Source organism: Mustela nigripes, chromosome 9, assembly GCF_022355385.1.
Source record: "Mustela nigripes isolate SB6536 chromosome 9, MUSNIG.SB6536, whole genome shotgun sequence".
Classification (NCBI taxonomy): domain Eukaryota; kingdom Metazoa; phylum Chordata; class Mammalia; order Carnivora; family Mustelidae; genus Mustela; species Mustela nigripes.
The window spans coordinates 84,331,287-84,341,517 of NC_081565.1; positions in this window are offsets into that span (position 1 = coordinate 84,331,287).

A 10,231-nucleotide genomic window follows, 5' to 3' on the forward strand; every position below is an offset into this window, starting at 1 on the left:
ACTTATTTCACTCAGCATAATACTCTGTTAGTTTCATCCATGTCATTGCAAATGGCAAGATTTCATTCTTTTGTTAGGCTGAGTAATATTCCATTACACACACACACACACACACACACATATATATATATATATATATATATATATATATATATAAATGTATGTATAATGGAATATTATGGAGATATCTCACATCTTCTTTATCATTCATTAATCAATGGACACTTGGGCTGTTACTATAATTTGGCTACTGTAGATAATGCTGGTCTAAATGTCAGGGCGCCTGTATCCCTTTGAGTCAGTATTTTGTATCTTTGGGTAAATCCCCAGTAGTGCAGCTGCTGGGTCGTAGGGTAGCTCTGTTTTACAGTTTCTGTGGCACCTCCATACTGTTTTCCTGAGTGGCCACACCACTCTGCTTTCCCACCCACAGTGCAAGAGGGTTCCCCTTTCTCCACATCGTCACCAACACCTGCTGTTGATGGTGGTGTTGATTTGATTTTTGTTGCTATATGGAATACCTCTGTATAAAAATCCCACAACTTATCCATTTTGATTAAGTGACTCTGGTGGTCATTTTTTCCTGGTTTTGCCATTATGACTACTGTGGCTCTGGGTAGTCTACAGGTCTCCTAATGCACTTATGCAAACATTTTCTAGGGTATCTAGAAGTAAGACTGTGAGATCAAGAGGACGCATAGCTCGAGTTTTACGGATTAGTGCCGAACTATTTTCTGATGTGGAAATGCAAACTCATGTTCCCATCAACAATGCCCATGAAGGTTCGTGCACTGCTCCATGCTCTTACCAACAATTGACACTGTTAGACTTTTTAATTCTGCCAGTCTGGAGCATGTGCAGTGACACCTCATTGTGCCTTTGATTTATGTGGCCTCTGTATTAACAAAGGTGAGTATATTCTTATTTGGATTCCCACATGTGTTAAGTGCTTAAGCCTTCTGCTCATGTTTTCTACAGAGTTGTTTTATTGCCTGTAAGAATTCTTCACATATTCTGAATAATGTGTTGCAAATATCTTTTTCCACTCTGCGGTTTGCATATTCATTCTTTAATGGTAACCTTTGGTGAACCAAAGTGTTAATTTTAATACAGTCCAATTTATTAATATGTTCCTTCAATGGCACCTTCTGTGTTCTGGTTAATACTTTCGTACTCTGTGATTACAAAGATATTCTACCACATTGTCTTGTAAAAGATTCATTGTTTTCCCTCTCACTTTTAGAGCTTTGCTTCCCTAGAGCTGATTTGTCTGTACGGTTTGAAGTAAAAATCAAGGCTTTTCCTTCCTTCCTTCCTTCCTCTTTTTCTCACTTGAGGATATTCTATTGTTCTAACACCATTTATTTAAAATGGCATTCTTCCTCTATGACTTTTCAGTGGCTCTTTAGTTATAAATTAAGTGATAATTTATGGATGAATCGGTGTCTGGGTTTTCTATTTTGTGCCACCGTCTACTGGTCTGTCCCTGCACCAGGACCTCAGGTCTTGTGTCTTTGCTTTGGTGCTGAATCTGCAGTAATGAAAATGAAGATGCATTTGGCTTCATTTCGTTCTTCCCTCCCTCTTCCCACTCACTGTCCCTAGGAAATATTTCCATCCCAGTCCACTTCGTAACAACACGCTCCTTATGCAAGTCTTGTTGCTTTCTTTCAGATGCGGAAGATTTGAAGTAAAAGAGAATTACCCTCTCCCACTTTTCCAGGAAAACAGTCATTTTTTCTACATATCTACTAGAGCGGGAATGAGGTCAGAGATGAATTCTCCTCAATGCCTTCACGTCTCACGCACAAATGCCCTCGGTGGATCCTGCAGACCCACGTTACAGTTCGTGCGACTTGAGAAACCGGATGACATAAAACAGCAAAGTGCCTGGGCGCCAGCGTACCGTCACCCTTGGCACTCCCATGCCGGCCCCTCTGGGGGTTCCCGTCACCTCCCTTGCTCCTTCCGACCTTCCCTCTCCTCCTTGGTAATGTTCCGCCTCATCTCCCCCGGCACCCAGGGCACTCATGTTCTTCCTCCTAACTTTTTATTGCGTCTCCGTTTCAAGAATCACTCTCAGGTTTGCGTGGCCTGCAAACTCCTATCTCCCCCAGTGATATCTGTATCTAAACAAGAACCAAAGACATCTAATGGGATTTCACAAGCTCTAACTACATTTGTATGCTGTCTCTATATAAGAACATTGACGTGACTTAGCATTAGGAAAACTAGGGTAAAATTTGCAGGAGAAAGGGTCTGCATCTGTGCGGAGAGTCAATCTGTTAGAACGCTACAGAGTGATATACAACTTGGCCATTCCCACGGAGATCTTGGTAGGGAAAAGGAATATAGAGAGAGAGCATCTTATTTTCCCAGACAATATCCCAAAAGACAAGACGGGAATCTCTGAGGCACAAGAGACCCCGCTAGGCCAATGGTAAGGAAGCTTTAAACACATACTAATGAACTTGATTCTGTAAACATTCCGAGCAACCGGGAGGTGGGAGTGAGGAGGACCTACCAATGGAAAAGATCTGGCTAATGGTATGATGATGTCACGAGGGATATGTTAGAAGGTTAGAAGCCATGAATTTCAGAGCTGCAGCTTTTTGATTAAAAATACAGTCCTTTCCAAATTCCTCAGACATCTGGAGTATGTTCTAATAATGAAATTATTCTCCCTGCCCATTCTTAGCAAGTCAATCCTTTCCCTTCTAGTCTCTTCTCAACAGGTTCTAAGTAAAGTGACAAAAATCCATGGAGGAAGTCTAGGTTCCAGCCTGAGATTTCTGAGAGGAAGCAAGAATCTTCTTGGTGTTGTGGAAATCACATCACACAGGCCCCGCTCCCTGGGGCCACTTGCCTCACCTCTTCTGTTTCGGCAGCGCACCCATATTTGGCCACTGAGGTTGGTCAGGCTCATCTTTTACCAGTTCCCTCACATAAACATGGAGGCCACTAAGAGTCATTAGGGGGAGGTTGGGTTACATGTGGAAAACCGGAGGAAATGTATTTTACAGATGTTCTATCCAGTTCAACTGTGAAAGCCCACATCTGCTCACTCTTGTGTATTACTTGGATAAGACCTCTCCACGCGTCATCGACCATCTGCTCCGGAGCTGCCACAGAACATCTGGATTTGAAAAATCCATCTAGAAAATAAACTACTTGATGATTCATGTAAGTTTCACAGTATTTCAGGAAATGGATGTCACCCAAATACCTGCAACCTGAGAGAAATTTATGGCAAGCGTGCTCATGAATGCAGCTAAGCTCAAAAACTTTATTAAAAGCCTTCAACTTTTAATTGTGTTTGATGGTGCATTTCTATACACTGATGATGAAGTAGCGGAAAGAGAAGTTATGAGAACAATCCTATTTACAATTCCATCAAGAATAATAAAATACCTAGGAAAAAATTTAACCAAGGAGGTGAAAACATTGACTAAAGAAACTCTGAAAACATTGCACTATACTCTGAAGACATTCATGAAAGAAATTGAAGGTGACACAAATAAATGAAATGATAGTCCAGGATCATGGACTGGAAGAACAAATATTGCTAAAATGTCCAGAATATCCAAAGCAATCTACAGATTTAAGGCAATCCCTATCAAAATGCCAATAGTAATTTTCAAAGAACTGGAACAAATAATCCTAAAATTTGTATGGAACCATGAAAGATCACAAATAGCCAAAGCAAACTTGAAAGATAAAAAACTGGAGGTATCGGGGTGCCTGGGTGGCTCAGTGGTTTAAGCCTCTGCCTTTGGCTCAGGTCATGTTCTCAGGATCCTGGGATCAAGCCCCACATCAGGCTCTCTGCTCATGGGGGAGCCTGCTTCTCCCTCTGCCTGCTGCTCCCCCTGCTTGTGAACACACACACTCTGTCTCTCTTTCTGAAAAATAAGTAAAATCTTGAAAAAAAAATAGATTAAAGATGTAAATATGAGACCCGAAACCATAAAAATCCTAGAAGAGAGTATAGGCATTGATTTCCCTGACATCAGCTCTAACATCTTTCTGGACATGTCTCCTATGGCAAGAGAAACAAAAGCAAAAATAAACTATTGGGGCTACATCAAAATAAAAAGCTTCTACACAGAAAAGGAAAAAAATCAACAAAATTAAAAGACAACATACTGAATAGGAGAAGATATTTGCAAATGACATATCTAATAAAGGGTTATATCCAAAATATGTAAAGAACTGATACAATTCAACAAAGGACAGCTCAACAAAAAATGAAGAATACAATTTAAAAATGGGCAAAAGACATGAACAGACATTTCTCCAAGAAGCAAACCAGATGGCCAACAGACACAAGAAAAGATGCTCAATATCACTCACGATCAGGAAAATGAAAATCAAAATCACGAGAAACCACCTCACTTTACATCTGTCAGAAAGGCTAAAATCAAAAACACAAGAAACAAGAAGTGTGGGCGAGGATGTGGAGAAAAAGGAACCCTCATGCACTGTTGCTGGGAAGGCAAACTTGTGCAGCCGCCATGGAAAATAGCATGGAGGTTCCTCGAAAAATGACAAATAGAATCACCTCATGATCCAGTAACTCCACTACTAGGTATTTACCCGAAGAACGCAAAAGCACTAATTTGAAAAGACATATGCATCCCTATGTTTACTGCATCATTATTTACAATAGCCCAATTATGGAAGCAGCCCAAGTGTCTACCGACAGATGAATAGATAAAGAAGATGTGGGGTACACACACACACACACACACACACACACACACACACACACACAGAAATAGTATTCAACCATATAAAAGATTGAAATCTTGCCATCTGCATAACATGGATGGATACACAGAGTACAATGCTAACAGATCAGTCAGTCAGAGAAGGGCAAATCCTGTATGATTTCACTCATATGTGGAATTTAAGAAACAAAATCAACACACAAAGAAAAAAAGACACAAACAGAAAAACAGACTCTTAAATACAAAGAACAAACTAGTGATTCCCAGAAGGGAAGTGGCAGGGGGATGGTAGACTAGGTGAAGGGGATGGAAAGATCACTAATCACGATGAATACCGACTCATGTATAGAATTGTTGAGATGATATATTGATAGAATTGTTGAGATTGATATATTGATATATAACTTTACTGCAATTAAAAAAAAAAAAGACCTAGAGGTAGGCAGGACAAGGTTGATAAGGTAAGTCACTGCCACCAGGAATGCAGGCATCTTCCTTCCTCAGCCTCACCACCCTGGGCCATGGCTGGTCCCCTCAAGCTTGCTTCATCATGCAATATGGCTGGCAGAAGGCAACCTTCATCAGGTAGTTTAGCAAAGCCTGAGCAAAGTGAACAGGTTACAAGAAGTCCCAGAATGGGAGGACGGAGGGGCTTTGCCTTTGAGGGCCAGAAGAAAACAGAGAAGGAAGTTTCCCCTAACAGAGCAGAGGTCAGAAGTCCAAAGGTGTCACAAGTCTTTGCTCGCATCTCTGTCTAAATCTCAGATCGTAAGTAAGCCAAACAGATCTTGATTCTTGTGTGAAAGTTGGGCCTTTTTTTTTTCTATTTCTGTTAGGAATTTTTGCTCCTCTCTTTCACATGTTTAAAAGCTAGAGTGTAAAGGGGTTTTGTTGTCGATTTCCACAGGTTCTTCGAACAGTGAGGTTATCAACCCACTGTTGGTCTTTGTTATTGCTACAGCCCGATCGAACCCGCTGCTCTGTTCTTCAGCTCTATTATTTATTCCATCTGTTATATTCTGTCTTCAAAACACCAGTTTTCACCCGTTTTTTGTTTGTTTGTTTTTGTTGTTGTTTGTTTTTATTTCTTATTGTCTCATGTATCTATCTTCTGCTATGATAGGAACTTTTCATGTTCCCTTTAAGTTCCTGTTCCAGCACTCCTGCTTTGGATGGAATCTACAGGGCATGGGAGTTCCCACGAGTTTGAGGAGAGGAGGAAGCTGAGCCCAATGGGGGAACCGTGGGCACCCCAGAACCATGGTCGGTATTTTCTATTTGCTGTCAAATGAGGTGACCCCTCTGGTCAGGAAGGCATCTTTAAAAACTTGGGGGAAGCAGCAGGGGGCAGGGAGCCCCCCATCCCCAGCTGTAAGCAACAGCTCTGGGACTGAGGAGGAGAAACAGAGTGGGCACGCTGAGATTGCTCAATACTGAGCCCCCTCTCATTCTCCACCCACCCCTGCAAGGCTCTGGTGTCTGTCTCCCTATTGGGCAGAGGAACTGGGAAGGGTCAGTCAGCACTTTCTCCAGTGACCTGGAGGAGAGGGAGTGCTGGATTTCACCCTCTTACCTCCCTCATGGCTGTTACTGCCGCCGCCCACCTGTCCCACCCCGACCCAAGACAACCTTCAGTCTCCTTCCTCACATTTAGTAGCCACTGGTTTCTAGAGCCCATGTTTCCTCTTGGTTCTTGAGTTTCTCCATGGTTCCTTGTGGAGGATAGAGTCTCTTCGGGCTGCTGAAAATGAATCACCACAGGCTTGGTGGCTTAAAAAAACAGAAATGTATTCCCTTACAGCTCTAGAGGCCAGAAGTCCAAAATTAAGCTCTCGACAGGACTGGCTCCCTCCGGAGGCTCTGAGGGAGGCTCGGTTTGGCACCTCTCACCTAGAGTCCTCGGGGCTCACTGGCTGCAGCGCATCCCGGAACCTCCGCCTTCAACTTGCCCTCGCCTCTCCCCGTCTGTGTCTTCACCTCTTATAAGGAGACTTGTCCTTGCATTTAAGGTCCGCTCAGATAATCCAGGAAGGTCTCAGCTGGAGAGCCTTAATTACATCAGCAAAGAACCCTTGTCACATTCTCAGAGTCTGGGACCGCCACCCAACTCCCCGTAGACATCTTGCCAGATGCTGGAAACTCCCAGAGCAGCTGGTTCACTATCTGTTCCGGTGAAGGCGCGTAAGCCGGGCACCTGCGCTGCTGCCCTCACCGGCCCTCTGGGGCAGCACGCGTTCTTGCACGCAGGGGCTGGATTCCCCCAGTGCCTCCCAAACGGTTCCTCTTTCTCAACTTCTCAGGTGGCTAGACTTCTGTGTGAAGGAGTCCTTTCTCCCTCAGCCTTGAAGGAAAGCCACGCACGTGTCCCAGTTCCTTTGACCTCTCCTCTCTGTCAACCTTAATAGAGACTTAACCGCCATGCCTAGCGGGGCCAAACTATATAAAAATCTATAAGCCATTAGCCATAGGTATATGAACCCAATAAGAATCAATCCCCTCAGTTGCCTTCAAAGCGTGCTAGGCTTCAGAAGGGACCGGAAAAGTCCCAGTCTGTGGCTGGGGCTTGCCGGGAAGGGGCTGGCCGGGAACAGTCAGCTCCTCCGAGGTGACAAACGGTCCGGCCATCAGGAGAAGGTTCTCCGCCGTCCTCTTGGGGGAATAATCCATCAGGAGTTTCGAAGGCCATTCCTTAACATGGCAAGGGAATGGAGGCCCAGGAAGGATTTAACAGGGAATTAGTAATGGCCAAGCTCCTGAAATAATTGGGCTTTGAAAATCCCGAGTTTTGCTTTTCTAAATGACTCCGGGCTGCATTATGCCTATTGATCTCCCCGAATGCTCGCAGCCTGTAAATGATGAGCCTTTTACCGCACTCCATGACTGAGGGGCACACAACTGTGAGAACAGCTCATTTCATTTTTTTCGATTTATACAAAAGTGCTGTGGCCCAAGCCCTCTAGGTACCCATCTCAATACATAAATATGCCAATTAAGCTAAATGGAAATCCTGCAGGTTAAAAGTGCCTCATAAAAGAAGGAGGCTTTTTCCAAAGCCAGGAAGTTTATCCACAGAGGAAATACCAAATCAACAAAGGCAGGTGTGTGCCAAACCATGAAGGGAGAAGGAAAAAAGCATCAAGAACTCTGGGATCCAAAAAAGAAGAAAAAACATTTTCCTCCCAAAGCAAACAGGGAAGAAATACCTCTAAGCTGTGAACGCAGAATTCTATGCGACTCAATTTCTGTTTATTGCATTTTTCTAGCGGGGATTGGTGCTGGTGGTTGGGACAGGGAAGGAAGCCAGACCCAGAACTGAACAGACACCAAGAATGCGTTAAGTCCCCATCATATGTCACAAAGGTGGGTGTGTGCAAACCGGTGTCAGACACGCTGTAGCTTGCTTCTCAAAAGTAGGGTCCCTTGCACTGGTGCCCAGCAGTTTAAGAATCAGCATCACCTGGGAGCTGGTTAAATATGGACTCTCAGCAACCCCATCCGCCCACCACCCCATTAATGGAGGCAGAATCATCATTTCCAGCAAGACCCAAGGGGGGATTCTCATGCACATTAAAGTGGAAGAAGCCCTGATCGGTGGTTGGCGGCCAGTTGGGTACTCACCGCCCAGCCCTAGGCAGCTTCGGCTAATTCTGTCAGCCACTAGCATTCAAGCACTGGGGCCCTGGCTCTAGGTAAGGAGCTGAGAGGAACAGATAAGTAGGTTTTCATCCTGTCTCAGTCAATGTGAGCATAAGGATCTCAGGAGCCGCCCCTGGATGGGTTCAAATGTTTAACTCACATTTACCCATCTCCAAGTCCTTGATGACCAGCTTCCAACCCAAAACTCATATTCCCGAGTCGCTTCTGACTGACGCCTTATTTCAGATCCCATGCAGTTGGAGGGCACTTGGAAAGAGCTTGGCGGTTTAGAGAGCCTCAGATGGTCGCAGGTGGAAGGATTTTTACCTAATGTTCATGTTTAAAGTTGGGGGGGGGGCGCGGAGTGGCTAAAAGTATTGCATGATCTTCCCAAGTTTCCTCCCACCATTAGCAAAAAGGCATGAGGGTGACACACGGAATGATATTAACATTATCAAAATCAGCTAGTGAAACCCCAGCATCACTCGCTCGTTCCCTCACTCAGGTGCTCCCTCTGCCGCGGGTTCAGGGAGCTCTTCTCCACCGTGTACTTGACAAAACCCACTGCCCTTGGATTGCTGCTCGTCTCCTCCTCCTGCCGACCCTTCCAGATATCAATAATTGCCTTTTTCCTTAAGCCCTTGCTCGGTTTCTCCAGCATCCGTCTCTATCTCCACTTTTCTACAGGAACAAGACTTGGAAGTCACAGCAGAGACCGGGACTCATGAACACCCACTAGGGAATAAGAACCGAGAAGAACACTCTTTCTGTGGCTACCGTGAAACTGCATTTTGCATGTTCTCACCCCGACTTTGCTCTCCATTTGCTCCCAGTCTTTCCCCTCATTGTTCATCTCCCTCCAGTGGCAACAATGATGGCAGATTTTTCCATTTCCCACCAGGCTGAGGATGGCAACTCGAGCGGCTCCGGTGTGGGGCAGGCACCGTACTGGACACCTGACTCACTTCTCAATCACACCGGACCATCGGGTCTTACTCCCTTTGTAACAGTAAGAGACACAAGGCTCCAAGGAGTTAAGTGATCACCTAAGGTTAAGGAGTGGTTAGTGGGAATCCAGTTACACCCCAAATACGGCCAGCAGGAGCCTGCGGCTCTCTGGGGGAAGCCGGAACAGAACAGAACTCGGGGAGCTGGAAACACCTATAGGACAGCAGGAGTCCCTGTGAGGCTGGGGCCTTCCCGGGAGGGCTGGCGGGAGGCAGTGCTGCCGGTGGGCTCAGGTAGCAGGTGCTGTGGGAGCGGCTAAGCTGTTGGAATAAAGCTGGAAGGAGAAGGGTTGGCTGGACGCTGGCGCGGAGATCAGGAAGTGTCAGCAGGGTCGACCGGGAAGAAACTTGGCTCCGGAGACCGTTACTTATTTCGTCTACAAGCCCCACCGCCCCCGAATGAGCAATTTTCAGGTAGGTATTACCACACTTTGGTTCCTCGCAGTGGACACTGATGTAGGGTTTTTCTTGTTTTCCCTATGGCTGGTGTTGTCTGCAGACAAAACACGGAGAATCACGTTGGGTTAAGCGCCCCAGCTCTGAGAGCCAGGAGACGTGGACCCCAAGTGGGGCTCTTCCAAACACGTGCTATGGGGCTTCGTGCAAGTTACGTGTCTCCTTGAGCCTCAGGTCCCTCATCTGTGAGCGGGCGGGAAGTGCTGTCCAGCTCACTCAGTTGATGTGATGGCTGAAGAGACCATGCCTTCCTGAACCGTGCGACAGGCTGGAGGCCGAGGCAGAAGCGGGGTAAGACACAGCCTCTGCTCTCCAGGGAGAAACGAGGGGAGGGGAGAGGAGGCGTAGACTCTGAAGTGGGTGAATGACCCACGTGGCCAGCTTTGTCTCCTGGGATTCTCA